Source organism: Canis lupus, chromosome X (genome assembly GCF_003254725.2).
Source record: "Canis lupus dingo isolate Sandy chromosome X, ASM325472v2, whole genome shotgun sequence".
In the NCBI taxonomy this organism is placed as follows: Eukaryota; Metazoa; Chordata; class Mammalia; order Carnivora; family Canidae; genus Canis; species Canis lupus.
The window spans coordinates 88,346,851-88,367,572 of NC_064281.1; the positions used below are offsets into that span (position 1 = coordinate 88,346,851).

Genomic DNA, 20,722 nt, shown 5'->3' on the forward strand with positions numbered 1-20,722 from the left:
TTTGCTAGTTTAGCTTGGCCAAAAGAAAGTAAATAAAACATCACATTAGACTATGAAAACTGTAATGTCCAATCAGAAAACATGAGATTGAGGAAGATTTTTTTTTAGTCTTCTTTAGTATTACATTGGAAAGTCTCCTTTTTATATATTAAACACAGAAACATGCCAATGCCTTTTGGGAAATCTTGTCTTGTAAAATTATCTTCCTCTTCTTACAGAATGTGAGAGAGAATGATGAAGTAGGGCCTTTTTAAGCAAAATCCAAATTCCTAATAGGAAAACTTAGGCAACAATTATACTACCTATAAGCAGGCTATACCTCTGATAGAGAAAAACAGACATTAATGGCATTTCAGTAAAACACATTAAAAGAATTATGATATCAAGCCAGACTAAAACCTCAGAAGAAAATATAAATCCCAGAAAGGTTTAGATTCTTTATTCACTTACATAGAATGAGATAGAAACACATGGCTCAAAATCTGTGTATAAAATGAAGGTTGTGGGGTGCCTGTCTGACTCAGGCAGTGGAGCATGTGACTCTTGATCTCCGGGTTGTGAGTTTGAGCCCCACGTTGAGCATGGCGACTATTTAAAAAAAAAAAATAGAAGGTTGGGGCAGCCTGGGTGGCTCAGCGGTTTGGTGCCACCTTTGGCCCAGGGTGTGATCCTGGAGTCCTGGAGATCGGGGATCGAGCCCCACATAGGGCTCCCTGCATGGAGCCTGCTGCTACCTCTGCCTGTGTCTCTGCCTCTCTCTCTCTCTCTCTCTCTCTGTGTCTCTGATGAATAAATAAATAAAATCTTTAAAAAAAAAAAAAAAACAAGAGAGTGTGTGATCAACTTTGCAGGGTATTTGAGATGCGTTCTGTTTTGGTGAGGCAGTCAGAAATTTTAGTTTTCACTTATATTATAGGTTTCAGTTTAGCAATGCTAACCCTTCAAAGCAATTTATTCCCGCTTAAGTACTTTGTCTACTATTATGATATGATTCCACAAAGTAGGAGAAAACATATTGGTTGCGATGACCTCATATTTACACTTCCTGGCTTTAACACATGCTGTTAAATGTAGGAACTACTTTCCCACTTTTGTGGTTTTAAAACTCTTTTTTTAAAAAGATTTATTTATTTATTCATGAGAGACATAGACTGAGAGAGAGAGGCAGAGACATAGGCAGAGGGAGAAGGAGGCCCCTTGCAGGGAGCCTGATCTGGGACTTGATCCCAGACCCCAGGATCACGACTTGAGCCGAAGGCAGGCGCCCAACCACTGAGCCAACCAAGCGTCTCTAAAAGTCTCTTTGTTGAAATAGCTAAACATAGTCATTCATTAATGGAGTAGGTAATTCTAAGGTATTAATTACTAAACAACTAGGTTATCCTTGATGACTTCATCGACTTCTTCCATTTTGTTCATCTTAAACACTCCTTAATAAAATCTTCACCTTAAATATCTCTACTTAGATTTAAGAACTTGTCCAAGGTCTCAGTTGAAAAGTGGAAAAGCAAAAATTTGAGCAGAAGCATGGTTGGGATGCCTGGGTGGCTCAGCGGTTGAACCTTTGGCTCGGGGCATGATCCTGGAGTCCCAGGATCGAGTTCCACATCAGGCTCCCTGCATGGAGTCTGCCTCTCCCTCTGGCTCCCCGCCCCATCCCTTGTTCATGCTCTCTCTCATGCTCTTTCTCTCTCAAATAAAATCTTTATATTTTTTAAAGATATTATTTATTCATTCATGAGAGACACAGAGAGAGAGACAGAGACAGGCAGAGAAAGAAGCAGGGAGCCCAATGTGGGACTTGATCCCGGGACTCCAGGATCATGCCCTGGGTGGAAGGCAGGCACTCAACCACTGAGGCACGCAGGCATTGCAACAAATAAAATCTTTTTAAAAAATCATTAAGTGGGGATCCCTGGGTGGCGCAGCGGGTTTGGCGCCTGCCTTTGGCCCAGGGCGCGATCCTGGAGACCCGGGATCGAATCCCACATCGGGCTCCCGGTGCATGGGGCCTGCTTCTCCCTCTGCCTGTGTCTCTGCCTCTCTCTCTCTGTGACTATCATAAAAAAAAAATTAAAATTAAAATTAAAAAAAAAATCATTAAGTTTACTCATTAACAGCTTCCATCATGTTTCAAATCAACCTACTTTCTTATATGGACATAATATTGACTTGTTTCTTTTTTGATATACCATAAACCCAAGATTATCACAATGGCTTTCGTAAGGGTGTTATTATTATTATTGTGAAAATTTACCCATAGTCAGAGTTCACAAAGACAACCAAAGGAGTGTATTTGGTGATAATATTTTTATAGATTTGCTTCCAGGTTTTCCTGTGGCATAAAGTTTTATTTTATTTTATTTTTATGATATATATAAATATTTATAATTTATTTTATAAATTCATATAAGCTTTTTTCTTTATTATTACATACTCTTTATAGATATTATTTTTAAAGTTTACTTATTTATTTTTTTAAGTAATCTCCACACCCAATGTGGGACTGAAAACTCATGACCTTGAAATTGAGACTTGCATGCTCTTCTGACTGATACAGCCAGAGACTGATCCTCCTTTTTTTTTTTTTTTTTTTTTTTTTTTTTTTTTTTTTTTCATTTTTGGCATTGAGACTGATCCTCTTGAAGGATATTGTAACTGGGCAGCCTGGGTGGCTCAGTGGTTTAGCGCCCCCTTCAGCCCAGGGCCTGATCCTGGAGACGAGGCATTGAGTCCCACATCAGGCTCCCTGCATGGAGCCTGCTTCTCCCTCTGCCTGTGTCTCTGCCTCTCTCTCTCTCAGTGTATGTCTCTCATGAATGAATAAATAAAATCTTTTTTAAAAAGGATATTATAACTACATACTGCATTAGTATATATTTCTCTGTATTAAATAACCATATACTACTTGATCTGTACATCTGTTGTTGCATATTTAGGTTCTTAGCAATATTCCTTTATTATGCATAACCTTGCTTTTAAGATTATTATTAATAGAGCCCTTTTTAAAAAAGATTTTATTTATTTATTTTTGAGAAAGAGAGAGAGCATAGCAGGGGAGAGGGACAAGGGCGAGGGAGAAGCAGACTTCCTGCTGAGCAGGGAGCCTGACAGGGGGCTTGATCTCAGGACCCTGAGATCACAACCTGAGCCGAAAGCATTCACTTAACTGACTGAGCCACCCAGGCACCCCAAACACTTTTCTTATTTATTGTTTCCTTACACTAAATCTCAAGAAATTCAGTTACTCAATCATAAGGTAGAAATATTTTAAGTCTCTTAATAAATATTGCTAAGTTGTTTCCCAAAAGATTTTAACCTATTTACATTGTCAATAACAACATAAGTAAGAATATTTTCCTAGTACTGGGAATGATCAGTTTTTAAACATCTTTATTGTATATGGGAAAAAGAGAGAGAGAGAGAGTTAGTTATTCTGCTTTAGGCCAACATAGCCTAAGGGGACCAAATTTATTGTCCTACCTGAAATAACCAAAAACTTGGACAATGTATATGAAACTATGGTTTTCGGGACACTGAATATCAGTCAACAAAATAGTAATACAGGAGGTATGAGACACAAATGAAGTGAGACCTGCAAATGCTCATTTTTATTGCTCTGAGAGAATTTCCAGAAACTTCCTCAACTGGAATAAAGAAGATCTATGAAATACGTACAACTTGATGTAGACTTGATAAACTTGATGATGAAAGACTGCTTGCAGGCAGCCCGGGTGGCTCAGTGGTTTAGCGCTGCCTTTGGCCCAGGGCGTGATCCTGAAGACCTGGGATCGCGTCCCACGTCAGGATCCCTGCATGGAGCCTGCTTCTCCCTCTGCCTGTGTCTCTGCCTCTCTCTCTCTCTCTCTCTGTCTGTCTCTCATGAATAAATAAATAAAATATTTTTTAAAATATTTAAAAAAAAGAAGAAAAAGAAAGACTGCTTTCTCTCTAAGACCAGGAGCCAGACAAGGATGCCCACTCTCACCAACTCGTTGAACATTATACTAAAGTTTCTTTTCTTTTTTCTTTTTTTTTAAAGATTTTATTTATTTATTCATGAGAGACACACAGAGAGAAGCAGAGACACAGGCAGAGGGAGAAGCAGGCTCCCTGTAGGGAGCCTGACATGGGACTCAATCCCGGGACCCCAGGATCCTGACCTGAGCCAAAGGCAGATGCTTAACCACTAAGCCACCCAGGTGCCCCTGTACTAAAGTTTCCAGAAAGGGCAGCCCGGGTGGCTCAGCGGTTTAGTGCTGCCTTCGGCCCAGGGCCTGATCTGGAGACCCGAGATCAAGGCCCGCATCAGGCTCCCTGCATGGAGCCTGCTTCTCCCTCTGCCTCTCTCTCTCTCTCTCCCTGTCTCTCATGAATAAATAAATTTTTAAAATCTAAAAAAAAAGAAGAAGAAGAAGAAGAAAGAAAATGGCAAGCTAATTCTCAAATTCATATGAAAATGCAAAGTATCTAGAATAGTGAACACAATTCAGAAAAAGAAGAACAAAGTTGGGATCCCTGGGTGGCGCAGCGGTTTGGCGCCTGCCTTTGGCCCAGGGCGCGATCCTGGAGACCCGGGATCGAATCCCACGTCGGGCTCCCGGTGCATGGAGCCTGCTTCTCCCTCTGCCTGTGTCTCTGCCTCTCTCTCTCTCTCTCTCTCTCTCTCTGTGTGACTATCATAAATAAATAAAAATTTAAAAAAAAAAAAAAAAGAAGAAGAACAAAGTTGTAAGACTAGGGGCATCTGGATGGCTCAGTGGTTCAGCATCTGTCTTTGGCTCAGGTCATGATCCCAGGGTCCTGATATCAAGTCCCACATCGGGCTCCCTGAGGACAGCCTGCTTCTCTCTCTGCCTATGTCTCTGCCTCTCTCTCTCTCTGTCTCTCATGACCAAATAAATAAAATCTTAAAAAAAAAGTTGTAAGACTAAGAATACTGAAATTCAAGACAAAGCTACACTAACCAAAACAATACGAGTTTAAAAATAGAGAAATAGATCAATAGCACAGAATAGAAACTCCAGAAATAAACCCATACATATGGACAAATGACATTTGACAAATTTATAAAGGCAAATAAGGGGCACCTGGGTGGCTCAGTCAGTTAGGTGCCTGACTCTTGATTTTGGCTCAAGTCATGATTTCAGTTCAGGTCATGATCTCAGGGTCATGAAATGGAGCCCCATGTTGAGCTCCACACTCAGCGGGAAATCTGCTCAAGATTCTCTCTCTCCCTTTCCCTCTGCCCCTCCCTGCTGTGCTCTCAAACTGTCTCTTTCTCTGTAAAAATAAATAAATAAATATTTTTTTAAAAGGAAAAATAAAGGCCAATAAGTAGAATAAAAGTTTCAATAAATGCTGCTAGCACAATTAAATATATGCAGGGGTGCCTGGGTAGCTCAGTGGGTTAAGTGTCTGCCTTTAGCTCAGGTCATGATCTCAAGGTCCTAGGACCAAGCCCCATGTCAGGCTCCCTGCTCTGTGAGAAGCCTGCTTCTCCCTCTCCCTCTGCTGCTCCCCACTGCTTGTGCTCTCTTCCTCTCTCTCTATGAAATAAATAAATAGAATCTTATAAATAAATAAGTAAATTTTCATATTTAAAAAGGACAAAATAGATCCATACCTCATATCACATACAAACACAAACCAACAGTGTATCATAGACCTAAATGTAAAACCTAAACCCTTAAATAAAACATAGGAGGAAATGTCTATGGCCTTGATTTTAGGCAAAGATTTCTTAAATATGATATCAACAACACAACCCATAAAAAAATTGTTTAAATTTGGCTTTATCAAAATTATAAATCTCTGCTCTTTGAAAGACAAGGATTCTTGTTAAGGAAATGAAAAGACAAACCACAGAATGAGAGATTGGTATATTCACTATGTTAATCATGGTGATGGTTGCGTGGGTGTATACCATATGCTCAAACTTATCAAATTGTTCTTTCAATATGTGTAGTTCATTGTATGTCAATTATACCTCCATAACAAGGTTAAAACTGGTAAATATTCATTATAAAATGAACATGGAGGGATCCCCGGGTGGCGCAGCGGTTTGGCGCCTGCCTTTGGCCCAGGGCGCGATCCTGGAGACCCGGGATCGAATCCCACATCGGGCTCCCGGTGCATGGAGCCTGCTTCTCCCTCTGCCTGTGTCTCTGCCTCTCTCTCTCTCTCTCTGTGACTATCATTAATAATAAAAATAAATAAATAAAAAATAAAAAAATAAATAAAATGAACATGGAAAAGATTAGGATTAAAATTTCAGTAAAATAAAAATATAAAAAATATTAAAATGTTTTAAGACCATGTAATAGAAAGTTGATCAAAGATTTAAATTGAATTCACTCTTAATATGCTTTCTCAATGAAAAAGTCAGTGAAATGTAATTCTGAATCAAATGTTTGTACATATAAGTGAGAAATCAACATGTTCAGGACACCTGGCTGGCTCATGAGTTCAAGCCCCATGTTGGGCCTGGAGTCTGCTTAACCAAAAAAAAAGAGAGAGAGAGAGAGACACATACACACACCTGGGTGGCTCAGCAGTTTAGCGTCCACCTTTAGCTCAGGATGTGATCCCACAGTCTCAGGATCGAGTCCCTGCATGGAGCTTGCTTCTCCCTCTGCCTCTGTCTCTGCCTCTCTCTCTTTGTGCCTCTCATGAATAAATAAATAAAATCTTTAAAAAGAGAGAGAGAGAAAGAAAGACATCAGTAGGCTCTTGGAGTTCAAATATATGCTTTATCAACATGGGTCAAATGTTAGAGTAAAAATGTCCTAGGCCCAATTGGGATAATTGAAGTAATACTGAATTATATCCCCCTTGGGACACTTGAATGGCTAAATGATTGAGCATCTGCCTTTGGCTCAGGTCGTCATTCCAGGGTTCTGGGATGGAGTCCCGCAGGGGGCTCCCCGCAGGGAGCCTGCTTCTCTCTGCCTATGTCTCTGCCACTCTCTCTCTCTGTCTCTCATGAATAAATAAAATCTTTAAAAAAAAAAATTACATCCCCCTTGATGAATTTACAATGCAGTCGGAGAAGTAAGACTTGCATATAATAAACAATCAAATAATAGTTAAATTATCTATAGGGTGTATGTTTCCATTTATAATTGTAATGGGAAATCAAAGAACTAAGAAGGTTAAGGAAATCTTCATGGCAGGGTTGGAATTTGATCTGAGCCTCAAAGGACAATGAGACAGACAGAGCAGATAGAATATTACACCTCAAGAAGGAACAGAGACAGAAATGAACATGTAATGTTTTAGGGACAGTATGCACCATGGCCTGACCAGAGCATAGGGGGCACATCGGAAGGAAGGAAAGATAAGCTTGCAGAAGTAGGATGGAACTAGATTATAAAAGGTCTTCAGGGGGGATCCCTGGATGGTTCAGCGGTTTAGCGCCTGCCTTTGGCCCAGGGTGTGATCCTGGAGACCCTGGATCAAGTCCCACAGCGGGCTCCCTGCATGGAGCCTGCTTCTTCCTCTGCCTGTGTCTCTCTGCCTCTCTCTCTCTCTCTCTCTCTCTCTGTCTCTAATGAATAAATAAAATCTTTAAAAATAAAATAAAATAAAAGGTCTTCAGGTTAGAAAGAAATATTTTGATTGGATTCATTAGACAGATTTCTCAGAGAGGATATGATATCATTATACTTGATGAGTTTAAGCAGGCAAATACTGGAGTGGGGAGATTCACTATTATGGAAGACTGAGTTAGTAGTTTAGAAATGTTTAGGAGATAAATTTAAGAGATTTTATAGGAGGACACAACAAGATTTAGAGACAAATTAGACATTTATTTCCATAACATCATAAGTTCTATTCCTTGTTTCCTTGATATTTGATTGATACCTAGTGTTAACTTCACATTTAAGTCTCCTTTCGCATCCATATTTAAGAAGAATTACATAGTCACAGTTATATACTCTAAGCCTGGGATCTTTTCTATTCTTATTCAAACATAATATGTCACCTAATTCCTCCTGATTAATTTATTCAGTATGAAGCATTCTGAGTTCACTTCCATTAACATCGTTGGTATAATTGTTTTATTATAACCTCGTTTCATAATCTGATACACTGGTTATTCTGTTTTTTACACAAGATTCATTTTTATTTTCTTATTTCTTTATTTTTTAAGTAAGTTCTACATCCAACATGGAGCTCAAACTTTGTACTCCAGAGATCAAGAGTCATATGCTCTACCAACTAAGCCAGGTAGGCATCCCACAAGATTCATTTTTATTTTTTAATTTTTAAAGATTTTATTTATTTATTTGAGAGGCACAGAAATAACATGAACGGGGAGGAGAGGGAGAAGCAGGCTCTCCGTGGAGCAGGGAGCCAGACATGGGGCTCAATTCCAGGATCCTGAGATTACAACGCAGACACTTAACCCACTGAGCCACCCAGGCACCCCAAGATTCATTTTTTTAAAGATTTTATTTATTTATTCATGAGAGACACAGAGAGAGAGAGAGGCAGAGACACAGGCAGAGGCAGAAGCAGGCTCCATGCAGGGATCCCGATGTGGGATTCCATCCCGGGACTCCGGGATCATGCCCTGGGCTAAAGGCAGGCACTAAACCACTGAGTCACCCAGGGATCCCAAGATTCATTCTTTTTTTTTTTTTTTTTTCTTAAGATTTATTTATTCCTTGTAGGGAGCCTGATGTGGGACTCGATCCCGGATCCTGGGATCACGACCTGAGCCGAAGGCAGGCATCCAACCGCTGAGCCACCCAGGCGTCCCAAGATTCATTTTTAAATGAATATATTGAACTATAATTTTTAAAACTTTCTTTTATGGGTCATGACTCCAGTCATGATCCTGGAGTCCTGGGATTGAGCCCTGCATCGGGCTCCCTGCTTGACAGGAAGCCTGCTTCTCCCTCTCCCTCTGCCATTTCCTCCACTAGTGCTCTCCGACTCTATCTCTCTGTCAAATAAATAAATAAAATCTTTAAAAAAATAAAACTTTCTTGTAGTATTTTTTTTAAAGTAGTCTCCACACACAACATGGGGCTTGAACTCACAACCCTGAGATCAAGAGTCACATGCTCTAACCGACTGAGCCAGCCAGGTACCCATAAAACTTTTAGTATTTTTTTTTTAGGATTTTATTTATTTATTCATGATAGACACTGAGAGAGAGGCAGAGACACAGGCAGAGGGAGAAGCAGGCTCCATGCCAGAAGCCCAATGTGGGACTCCGGGATCATACCAAGCCAAAGGCAGACACTCAACCACTGAGCCACCCAGGCATCCTTTTCTTTAGTATTTTAAACTTAATTTCTATGATTCAGTATTAAGTCCTAATAATTTAACATTTATTCTAGTTATTTTTTCTTACTGGTCTTGTATATTCTGAACTGAGTATCATTGTCAATTGCGTTCTACATGGTCTTCTGAACTCTTCCTTTGTAAAATAAGCAGATTTCTGGCACAGAAAGTTTTTTGTGTGTGTGGGATTGCTTAGAGGGTATTTGTGCTTTTGGAGAGAGGAAAGGAGACAGCTGATGGAGCCTTTCTCCTTTGCTCTGACTGTAGCTTGCTTCATTCCCATTGTACAATTGCCCAGAGCAGCCTGAACAGTAGTTATTTACCCTTCAACAATAGGCTAAGCAACCAATCTCCAGCAAATGGTTACTATTGCAAGCTGAGCAGAAAATAGTATTTTTTAAAAAGCATTTTTAGAATGATTTTTATACAAATATCTAATATAAGCTTTTATGATGTTGCTGCACACCATCACATTACCCTCTCTCTACTGCCACCACATCAACCACTTTGTTTTTTTGTTTTTTTTTTAAATAATAAATTTATTTTTTATTGGTGTTCAATTTGCCAACATACAGAATAACACCCAGTGCTCATCCCGTCAAGTGCCCCCCTCAGTGCCCGTCACCCATTCATTCACCCCCACCCCCCACCCTCCTCCCCTTCCACCACCCCTAGTTCATTTCCCAGAGTTAGGAGTCTTTATGTTCTGTCTCCCTTTCTGATATTTCCCACACATTTCTTCTCCCTTCCCTTATATTTCCTTTCACTATTATTTATATTCCCCAACATCGACCACTTTGACCTCAGGGTCAAACTAAGTCTTGTATCAAAACAAAATGAAACAAGAACAGCAAAACTCTGCCTCAACAGTCTCAAACTCAAACCCATTCCCTTCCTACTATCCCCAGTGTGTCCTCTTTACTCAGACCCTAGTCATCTCCTGGACAGCGGCCTAGTTCCCCTTCTTTGGGTCTTGCCTCTCTCTAATCCTTTCTATTCTCCATGCTGCTGCCAGAGTGACTTAACAAAATGGCCACTTACCAGCTCTCCTGTTGCTTACATAAAAAAGTACAGCGGCCTTAGCATAGCATACAACACCTTTCATGATTTGACTCCTACCTTTTTCTCCAGTTTTGTTTCTCATCCCTCACATGCTTTGGACGCTCTATTCTAGTCATTCTAAATCACTTACATTTCCCTCCCCATACCATGCTGTTCTTCATGACCAAAATGAACTTCCCAAACTCTCTTCTGGGTAACTCCTACTCATCTTTTTTTTAAAGATTTTATTTATTTATTCATGAGAGACACACACAGAGAGAGAGAGAGAAAGAGGCAGAGACACAGGCAGAGGGAGAAGCAGGCTCCATGCAGGGAGCCCGATGTGGGATTCCATCCCGGGACTTCGGGACCACGCACTGGGCTGAAGGCAGGCGCTAAGCCACTGAGCCACCCAGGGATCCCCACTCTTACTCATCTTTTAGGATTCAGTTCAGGCATCACTTTTCCACAAAACCTTTCTTCAACTTCTCATCACCTGGCTTCCCTCCAGTTCACTTTGTTCTCAGAACACTCTATGATCTCTATTATATTAGTTGTTACAATATATTATCACCTTTTTGTCTTGTGACCTCTCCTTCAGATGTGAACTCCTAAAAGGCAGGGACCATGTCAAATTCATATTTGTGTTTTGGCACATAGTATATGCTCAAAAATATTTGTTCCATGAATAAAAGAATATAAAGGGGACTATCACAGAAGCCTCATGATCACCACCTTACATTTGGGTCCTGGGTACCACTTTAAAAGTCTGGTCCCAACCCCTTTTGAGATATACATATAGGCCTGGTGAGAATTGAAATCATTTAATCCTAACATCTCCAACAGAATGATCTTTTTTTCCTCAGGCTCACATTCTAAACTTGCTCTCTCCACATCACAGTTGGGATCCTCTCTATCCTTGCATTCAACACAAAATAACCATGTTTCAAAGTTTTGATACTTGCAACTTCAGACTTACTGTTCCCTCTGAAGACACTAGCAACTAATTTCACTCAGTGTGACTGTTCCCCCCTGATTTCTGAGAGCTTCAGACTCCAGCCTTGTGAGCAACTAAATTCCACTGCTTACTGCCCTAAGGCCAAATCCAAGAAAGGTTTTCTGGCTCATAAATTTTTCCTGCTGTTTGGAGTAGAGGGCATAGAGCCTGGGTGTCATAACAGAAAGTGCTAATCTGTACACCGGGTGTATTGAAGCATGTAAAGCCAATTCATAACATTCTATGACACTTTTATGAGTTTAAAAGCATCTTGCCAGACCTATTCAAATTGTATGCATGTGGGAGAATTATGTTCATAGCTATTTTTAGAGTTTTAGATCATCTTTTACAAATATGCCAAGGTACCCTCAGTAGTCTGTTAGAGATCAAAAATGTTTCCAAAGAAGCGTGCCAAGGTTCCAACTCCTTCTGATGTGGCAGGGCTGATTACAAAATGCTGATTCTTACTGTGGGTTAAGAGGATGGGCAGCAGGTCTACCAGCTTTCTAATAAGAGGCAAAGCAGATTGTTAATCTGTTGACTCCGGAGAGAGGATCAGTAGGTGACAGGAGCAGCAGTTCTTGCAAGTGGCTGGCAATGGGAAATCGCAGGGGCTGTGGGAGACGGCAACTGGAGTTATTGAGAAGTGTGTGTGCCATCTTTAGCGGGAATACTGTATATTGCTACCCCTCTTCAGGAGATGCCTTTATCTACTGTCATCCTATTCCTTCTTTCTTTCTTTTTTTTTTTTTAAAGATTTTATTTATTCACAAGAGATATAGAGAGAGACAGACACAGGCAGAGGGAGAAGCAGGCTCCATGCAGGGAGCCCAATGTGGGACTTGATCCAGGGACCCCGGGATCATGCCCTGAGTCAAAGGCAGACAGACGCTCAACCGCTGAGCCACCCAGGCATCTCTATGCCTTCTTTCTTTCTTATCTGTGACCTCTGGGTCATTCATGCCCTGTAATTCATTACTGACCTAACAAGTGTTAGCTAAAAACAAAATCACAGTCAATAATGTGACACATCTACTAAAATTGGTGACTCAACTGGATACAGTTTCAAGAGAAGTATATAAATCAGGTTAAAGGAGATAATATCTTCACTCTATTTTTTATTAGTCAGAATATACCTGAATATTTGGTTCCAGCACAGGGACTACACTGGAAGAGAATAGACACAAATAGCTAGTGACTTTGAAGATCAAGTCTTATATAAACATCATTTATTGGGAAACTTTAAAAATATATCTCCTGGACACCTGGGTGGCTCAGCGGTTTAGCGCCTGCCTTCGGCCCCGGGCGTGATCCTGGGGTCCTGGGATCGAGTCCCACATCGGGCTCCCTACATGGAGTCTATTTCTCCTTCTGCCTGTGTTTCTGCCTCTCTCTGTGTGTGTCTCTCATGGATAAATAAATAAAATCTTTAAAAAATATATCCCCAGGCAGGGTTTCTTAACAAGTAGTCTATGGACTATCCATATCAAAGTTATCTGGGATGTTTATTAAAATTTTAGGTTCCTGGGATCCCTGGGTGGCGCAGTGGTTTGGCGCCTGCCTTTGGCCCAGGGCGTGATCCTGGAGACCCGGGATCGAATCCCACATCAGGCTCCCAGTGCATGGAGCCTGCTTCTCCCTCTGCCTGTGTCTCTGCCTCTCTCTCTCTCTCTCTGTGACTATCATAAATAAAAAAATAAATAAATAAAAAATAAAAAATAAAAAAATAAATAAAATTTTAGGTTCCTGAGTTCAATCCCAGACCTATTGAATCAGTCTCTGGAGCTAGGACCAGAAGATCTACATTTTTAATATGCTCCCTAGGCAATTCTGTTACACATTAAACTTTGAGAATTAATGGTTTAGAAAGCACATACTAATGACCTTCAGCTATTTGGAAAGGTTCTTAAATGGAAAAAAGAAAAGATTAATTTTGAGTTGCTCAAGGAAGGAAAAGATTAGTTTTGTGCTGCTCAAGAAGGCAGACCTTAAACTATGGATAAAAGCTATAAAAGAAAAGTGTTCAAAATGTGGAAGATTTTTAAGAAAACAATTAGACATAGGGGCTATTGGGTGGCTCCGTCAGTTAAGCATCCAACTCCTGGTTTCAGCTGAGGTCATGATCTTGGTGTCGTGGGATCCAGCTCCAAGTTGAGCTCTGTGCTTGGTGGGCAGTCTGCTTGGGATTCTCTCTCTCCTCTCCCCTCCCCTTGCTTGTTCTCTCTCTCTAAAATAAATAAATAAAATATCTTAAAAATTAGACATAGCCATCAGTAAAGGCAACCTTCTTGCAGATCAGTGTATTCTCCACTTCTGGAAGTGTTCATGTAGAGAGGATAAAGGGCTGTCTTTAAAGCATGATGGAGTAGGGTTTTTACATTGGGTGGGAAGTTAAACACAATGATTTCTTGAATCCCTTCTAGCTCATACATTTGATAAGTTTATGCAAAAAGCTTCAAACTAGTAAGATTATGCCATGGCCTCCAGAGTTGGTCATTCTGATTTCTTTGATCTTTCCTTTAACATTTGCTTGTGAGCAACTACTATGTACTGAACACTGTGTTAGGTTGTAGGGATACAATGGTCAATAGGCAGCAGTGTTCCTGTCTTCATGGAATGTATAGTGTAGTGAGAGAAAAGGGTAGAGGTACAATTATAGAATGGTAAGTGCTGTGTTGAAGGAAATAGAAGGTGCTGAGGGAACATAAAGAAGGTGCACCTAACTGGATTTGAGAGTCAGGAATGCTTTCTGGAGGAGATAATATCTAAGCTGAAAACTCAACAGTTGGGAGGAGTTAGCAAGGCAAGGAGACAGAGGAGAGCTTGTGCAAAGGGCAGGAGGCAAGAGGATAACATGCTCATTCAAGGACATGAAGGCAGTTCAGAATGGCTTAGAGCAGAAGTGCCAGGAGACCCAAAGTGAGAATGAAATGGTGTATGGGGTCCACATCTTTCTGGGCCATAGATCATAATAAAGACTTTGGATTTAATCCGAAGGCAATGTGGAACCACTGAAGGGTTTTAAGAAGGAAAATGAGATGGTCAAATTTTCAGTCTACTACAAAACATTTTTTTTAGTGCATGGAAAATATTGGAAAGGAGTCAAGACTGAAGACCTAGAGACCAGGTACAAAAGGCTTCCTTCAGTAGTTCAGAAGAAAGACAGCATTGCTTAGACCAGTGAAAGGGTATTGAAGATGAAGAGAAATAAATTATTTGAGAAATAATTTCAAATTAATTGATAGGAGTTGATGATAGATTGGATGAAAGGGTTCAAGAGGGGCGGGAACCCAGGACAATTCTCAGGTTTATGGCCTGGGACAGGGAAAACAGGGGCTGTAGCTTTTATGCAGAGAAGATGGACATGATGAGGTCAACTTGGAACATGGGGAATTTGAGAAGCCTATGAAGTATCCACATAAAGATAGACAATAGGCAGTTGGATATGTTGTAGCAGGAGAAGGAGTTAAGCCAGAGATTAGATTTGAAAGTTATCAGCTTTTGAAACTATGTAAATAGACAGAATCATCCAAGGAAAGTATATTAAGTGAGAAGAGGATCTAAGAGAAATCTCTGTGAAAACTACTAAGCTACCAGAAGAGAAAGAAGAACCTACAAGGAACACTGACAATGTCCAGATTTTTTTATTCATGTGTTTGTGATGTTTTATATCTCCTATCATGAACCACTGAACTCTAATAATGGCAGAGTATACATTAAAATGTATTCATTGGCCCATTTCACTACTTGGTTTTCTGATAATTTCCTTGGTACACAGAACAGTCCCTTGCTCTGACTTTCATTAACAATGTTCTGGAACCCTACTAGCTTACCTAGTGTCCAACTGGCTGTGATTTCTGGCACAATGTTTCCTGTAAATATTACCTGCTTTCTGATTACTACCTCACAACCCTCATTAATGTGAAGTAGAAGCTAACTATGTGGCTGTGGATCCACACAGACTGATCTTGAGTTTCCTAGACTCAGTTTAGTGGCTTATGGCCACTAGATCATAAGCTCCATGAGGACAAGAGTCTTGTTTACTATGCTATCTCTAGGGCCTGGTACATTATTATTACTCAGTTAATATTTGTTGATTGAATAATAAATCGATAAAATGTGGATTTTGGCACATATCTGCCCCACTGGTTTCAGCTACTTGTATTTTTGTTGTTAGTATTAAAAAGGATAACTAGGGGGACATCTGGGTGGCTTAGTGGTTGAGTGTCAGCCTTCTGCTCAGGGTGTGATCCTGGGATCTGGGAAAAAGTCCCACATGGGACCCCCTGCGAGGAATTTGTTTCTCCCTCTGCCTATGTCTCTGCCTCTCTCTGTGTGTCTGTCATGAATAAATAAATAAAATATTTTTTTAAAAAAGATTCTCTCCTTCTTCCTCTGCCCCTCCCCCTTCTCTCTCCCTCTAAAAAATAAATAAAATTAATAAAATTAAAGGAAGATGAACCAACCAAAAACAAGAACACATGCTACAGAATTTAGTAAAAGAAAGCCCTGTCAACTAATATCAAAACTGGTGAAGTACAAATTTGATTTCAGCTAGTTATATGTACTAGACATGCTCAAATCCTTAGAGAACAAAAGCAGAAAATTTGGAAATAGTGATGATGTGAAACAAACTAGGGAAAGACGGATTTGGCAAATTGCTTCATCAGCCCTGAGGCAGGGATTGGGTCTGTTTACCAGCTGTCTGCCTATTTTCCTAATGTATCTGTTGGGCATTTGCTGTAGAGATGAAAACAAACAAAAGTCTTGCCAATATAGGTGAGATTCTGAAAAAGTGGCCTAAATAAAGGTAATTAATATAGTAAGACAAAGAATAATGTTGTATAACACTTTGCTGAATTAAGCATATTTAATGGCTTAATCTCTAAAAAGAGACATAGAGCAGTTTATAGAAATGGATTTAAATTTGTGTAGGCCTAATAATAAAAATTAAGAAAAAATTTAGTTTGTATAAAGGTAAAAATAATTAGATGACTAGGATGAGGAAAACACATGAAGTTTTGACAGTACCTTGGTTAGCTCAACATCATAGATCAGCTTTAGAACACTATTAAAGAAGCAAAACTGTAATACACAAATGTAAATTTATTTAAATATTTGAGAAATATTTGATGATATATAAAAAGGTCTAAATATTGGGTAAGAAGGAGAGAGCCAACCCTATTTTGCCCCAAACATTTAATTAAAAGATATTTTTAGGAAGCAAAATACATGTTATGGTAAAAATAATAGTATAATGATATTCCCTCAATATATCAAATCCTTCCCTAGTAGAACAGGCTTCATATGTCTATCAACTGGATTACATAATGAATCCCTATCAAAGAAGATCCTCCCAAGAACATAAAGAGAAAAAAAAAAAAAAAAAAAGAACATAAAGAGATTTTAAATTCATTATTTTAGGGCATGTATAGCAACAATCACAAAAATACAACAAGAATGCATGCAAGATTACACTTACCAAATGAAAGGTTATAGGCAGAAATAAGTCTCCCTAAGATTTGGTAGGTGTCCCTGTGGAGGAGACATGCTAAGCAAATCTCTCCTTTTCTTATCTGCCAGTCCAACCCTGAACAACAGGCCTTATTGTCAACGCCAAATAACATTTAGGAAATTATCTTGTGTCTTCACTGTAAGGTCTTTCACAAAGATAAAATACAGACTGAGGCAGAGGGCAGAAGAAAATGAAACAAAAATGTATAGCTGAAATGCCGTCAGAAAATCTCTGAAAAATTAAGGCAAAGTCCCTTTCTTTTTTTTTTTTTTTTTTTTAATTTATGATAGTCACAGAGAGAGAGAGAGAGGCAAAGACACAGGCAGAGGGAGAAGCAGGCTCCATGCACCGGGACCGCTGCGCCACCCGGGGATCCCGCAAAGTCCCATTTGTTTGTGACAGAACCAGTTCTGGAAATCTACAAATACCTGAAATGTATTAAAAGAACCATTTTCCTATCCATCTGATTTGGCAGTGGAATGCCTCTTAGTGTCCATAGTAACTCCACAGAGTAGTTTGGAAATTCATCATTAAATGCTCGTACATTAAAATATAATGGGTCAGGGCAGCCCAGGTGGCTCAGTGGTTTAGCACCTCCTTCAGCCCAGGGCATGGTCCTGGAGACCCGGATCGAGTCCCACGTCTGGCCCCCTGCATGGAGCCTGCTTCTCCCTCTGCCTGTGTCTCTGCCTCTCTCTCTCTCTCTCTCTCTCTCTCTCTCTCTGTGTGTGTGTCTCATGAATAAATAAATAAAATCTTTAAATATATATAAAATGGGTCAGCCACAGTACCTCGGCAACTTTTGGTTTCTGGTCTTCAAAACAAGTTTAAACCATTCTAATAGCTTTAGGAACATATTACCAGAGAAATCCATATATAACAACTAGCCAATTTTTTTCATCCACAGCAATGTGATTTTTCAAGTAGTACAAATACAAAGTATTAGTTTGTGGTTATAGTATAGAAAGGGTAAAAACATGAGAGTATTTGAAAATCTAAAGTAGTCTCACAAAATATAAGTAGTATATATAAGTTGTAATCATAGAAATGTTAAAACAAATATGAGCACTTCTATTGATGTCTTCAGTTGGCTTTTTGTTTGGTGTTCTTTATTTTAGAGGAATATAAAGTGGCTGTATTTTTTTTTAATTTTTAATTTTTAATTTTTCCTTACAGTGATCTCTGCACCCAAAGTGGGGCTTGAACTCCCAACCCCAAGATCAAGAGTGACATGCTGTATTGATTGAACCAGCCAGTCTACCTCTAAAGTGGCTATATTTTTAACTTCAAAAATCCTAACATTTTTTGGTTATCCTTTCAACATTAAGAAGCTAACAAATTTAAGGTAAGGCAAAATTTAATGTAGTGTGTTGAAACTAAAGAAATCTGTCTCAGTTCCCACTTATAATCCTTCCTTGACAGTTTTCATACTACAATTTGAGAAATTGGTTAAATGCATGGAAATACTTCATTTGCCTGCTTGAAAACAATTGAACTTTACTTGGCTTATTAATCAGTGAGTGAAGTCAGTGAGATGTGACTAACCCTAGAAAAACAGCTTTTGACTATACCTTAGAGTGTGTAAGACCTGGCAGAAACTTGGGATGTATGTATTCAGCTGAAATTACAAATATAAAAATGTTAATTTTTCAGTGGTTTGAAACGCATTATATATATTTTTAAAAAAGATTATCTCCATGTGAACGTCCTCAGTCAACAAAACTATAGGCTCCAAATACAATACAACCTCCAGAATTTTTTTTCTATATTTTTTATTGGAGTTTGATTTGCCAACATATAGCAGTGCTCATCCCGTCAGGTGCCCCCCTCAGTGCCTGTCACCCAGTCACCCCAGTCCCCTACCCACCTCCCCCTCCACCACTCCTTGTTCTTTCCCAGAGTTGTCTCTCATGTTCTGTCACCCTCATGGTATTTCCCACTCATTTACTCTCCTTTCTCCTTTATTCCCTTTCACTATTTTTTTTAAAGATTTTATTTATTTATTCATGAGAGAACACAGAGAAAGAGAGAAGAGAGGCAGAGACATAGGCAGAGGGAGAAGCAGGCTCCACGCAGGAAGCCTGAAGTGGGACTTGATCCTGGGTCTCCAGGATCACACCCTGGGCTGAAAGCAGGCGCTAAACCACTGAGCCACCCAGGCATCCCTCACTATTTATTTTTTCATTTGAAAAATGTATACTTTTATTATGTAATGTCCCCACATTTCCTTTGATGCAATTATTTGCATCTTGTCTATGTTTCTCCTTAGTTACTCTATTTTTTTTATTTATTTTTTATTGGTGTTCAATTTACCAACATACAGAATAACCCCCACTGCCCGTCACCCATTCACTCCCACCCCCCGCCCTCCTCCCCTTCCACCACCCCTAGTTCGTTTCCCAGAGTTAGGAGTCTACGTTCTGTCTCCCTTTCTGATATTTCCCACACATTTCTTCTCCCTTCCCTTATATTCCCTTTCACTATTATTTATATTTCCCAAATGAATGAGAACATAGAATGTTTGTCCTTCTCCTACTGACTTACTTCACTCAGCATAATACCCTCCAGTTCCATCCACATCGAAGCAAATGCTGGGTATTTGTCGTTTCTAATGGCTGAGTAATATTCCATTGTATACATAAACCCCATCTTCTTTATCCATTCATCTTTCGATGGACACCGAGGCTCCTTCCACAGCTTGGCTATTGTGGACATTGCTGCTAGAAACATCGGGGTGCAGGTGTCCCGGCGTTTCATTGCATCTGTATCTTTGGGGTAAATCCCCAACAGTGCAATTGCTGGGTCGTAGGGCAGGTCTATTTTTAACTGTTTGAGGAACCTCCACACAGTTTTCCAGAGTGGCTGCACCAGTTCACATTCCCACCAACAGTGTAAGAGGGTTCCCTTTTCTCCACATTCTCTCCAACATTTGTGGTTTCCTGCCTTGTTAGTTTACCCCATTCTCACTGGTGTGAGGTGGTATCTCATTGTGGTTTTGATTTGTATTTCCCTGATGGCAAGTGATGCAGAGCATTTTCTCATGTGCATGTTGGCCATGTCTATGTCTTCCTCTGTGAGATTTCTCTTCATGTCTTTTGCCCATTTCATGATTGGATTGTTTGTTTCTTTGGTGTTGAGTTTAATAAGTTCTTTATAGATCTTGGAAACTAGCCCTTTATCTGATACGTCATTTGCAAATATCTTCTCCCATTCTGTAGGTTGTCTTTGAGTTTTGTTGACTGTATCCTTTGCTGTGCAAAAGCTTCTTATCTTGATGAAGTCCCAATAGTTCATTTTTGCTTTTGTTTCTTTTGCCTTCATGGATGTATCTTGCAAGAAGTTACTGTGGCCGAGTTCAAAAAGGGTGTTGCCTGTGTTCTTCTCTAGGATTTTGATGGAATCTTGTCTCACATTTAGATCTTTCATCCATTTTGAGTTTATCTTTGTGTATGGTGCAAGAGAGTGGTCTAGTTTCATTCTTCTGCATGTGGATGTCCAATTTTCCCAGCACTATTTATTGAAGAGACTGTCTTTCTTCCAATGATAGTCTTTCCTCCTTTATCTAATATTAGTTGACCATAAAGTTCAGGGTCCACTTCTGGGTTCTCTATTCTGTTCCATTGATCTATGTGTCTGTTTTTGTGCCAGTACCACACTGTCTTGATGACCACAGCTTTGTAGTACAACCTGAAATCTGGCATTGTGATGCCCCCAGATATGGTTTTCTTTTTTAAAATTCCCCTGGCTATTCAGGGCCTTTTCTGATTCCACACAAATCTTAAAATAATTTGTTCTAATTCTCTGAAGAAAGTCCATGGTATTTTGATAGGGATTGCATTAAACGTGTAAATTGCCTTGGGTAACATTGACAT

General features: G+C 39.7%; 1 protein-coding gene across 9 annotated transcripts in view; it reads right to left on the reverse strand.

Annotated features, from left to right (window-relative positions):
- Window positions 1–16,912, reverse strand: part of LRCH2 (leucine rich repeats and calponin homology domain containing 2) — a 215,062-nt gene extending 198,150 nt beyond the window's left edge. For 5 of the 9 annotated variants that reach the window (XR_007409431.1, XR_007409430.1, XM_025431354.3 and 2 more), the window contains exon 1: window positions 16,818–16,912. The gene's annotated coding sequence lies outside the window, so the exon portion shown is untranslated. The remainder of the gene's footprint in view (window positions 1–16,817) is intronic. The other 4 variants (XM_025431353.3, XM_025431351.3, XM_025431350.3 and 1 more) reach the window with 2 other exon arrangements.
- Between the last annotated feature and the right edge of the window lie 3,810 nt (window positions 16,913–20,722).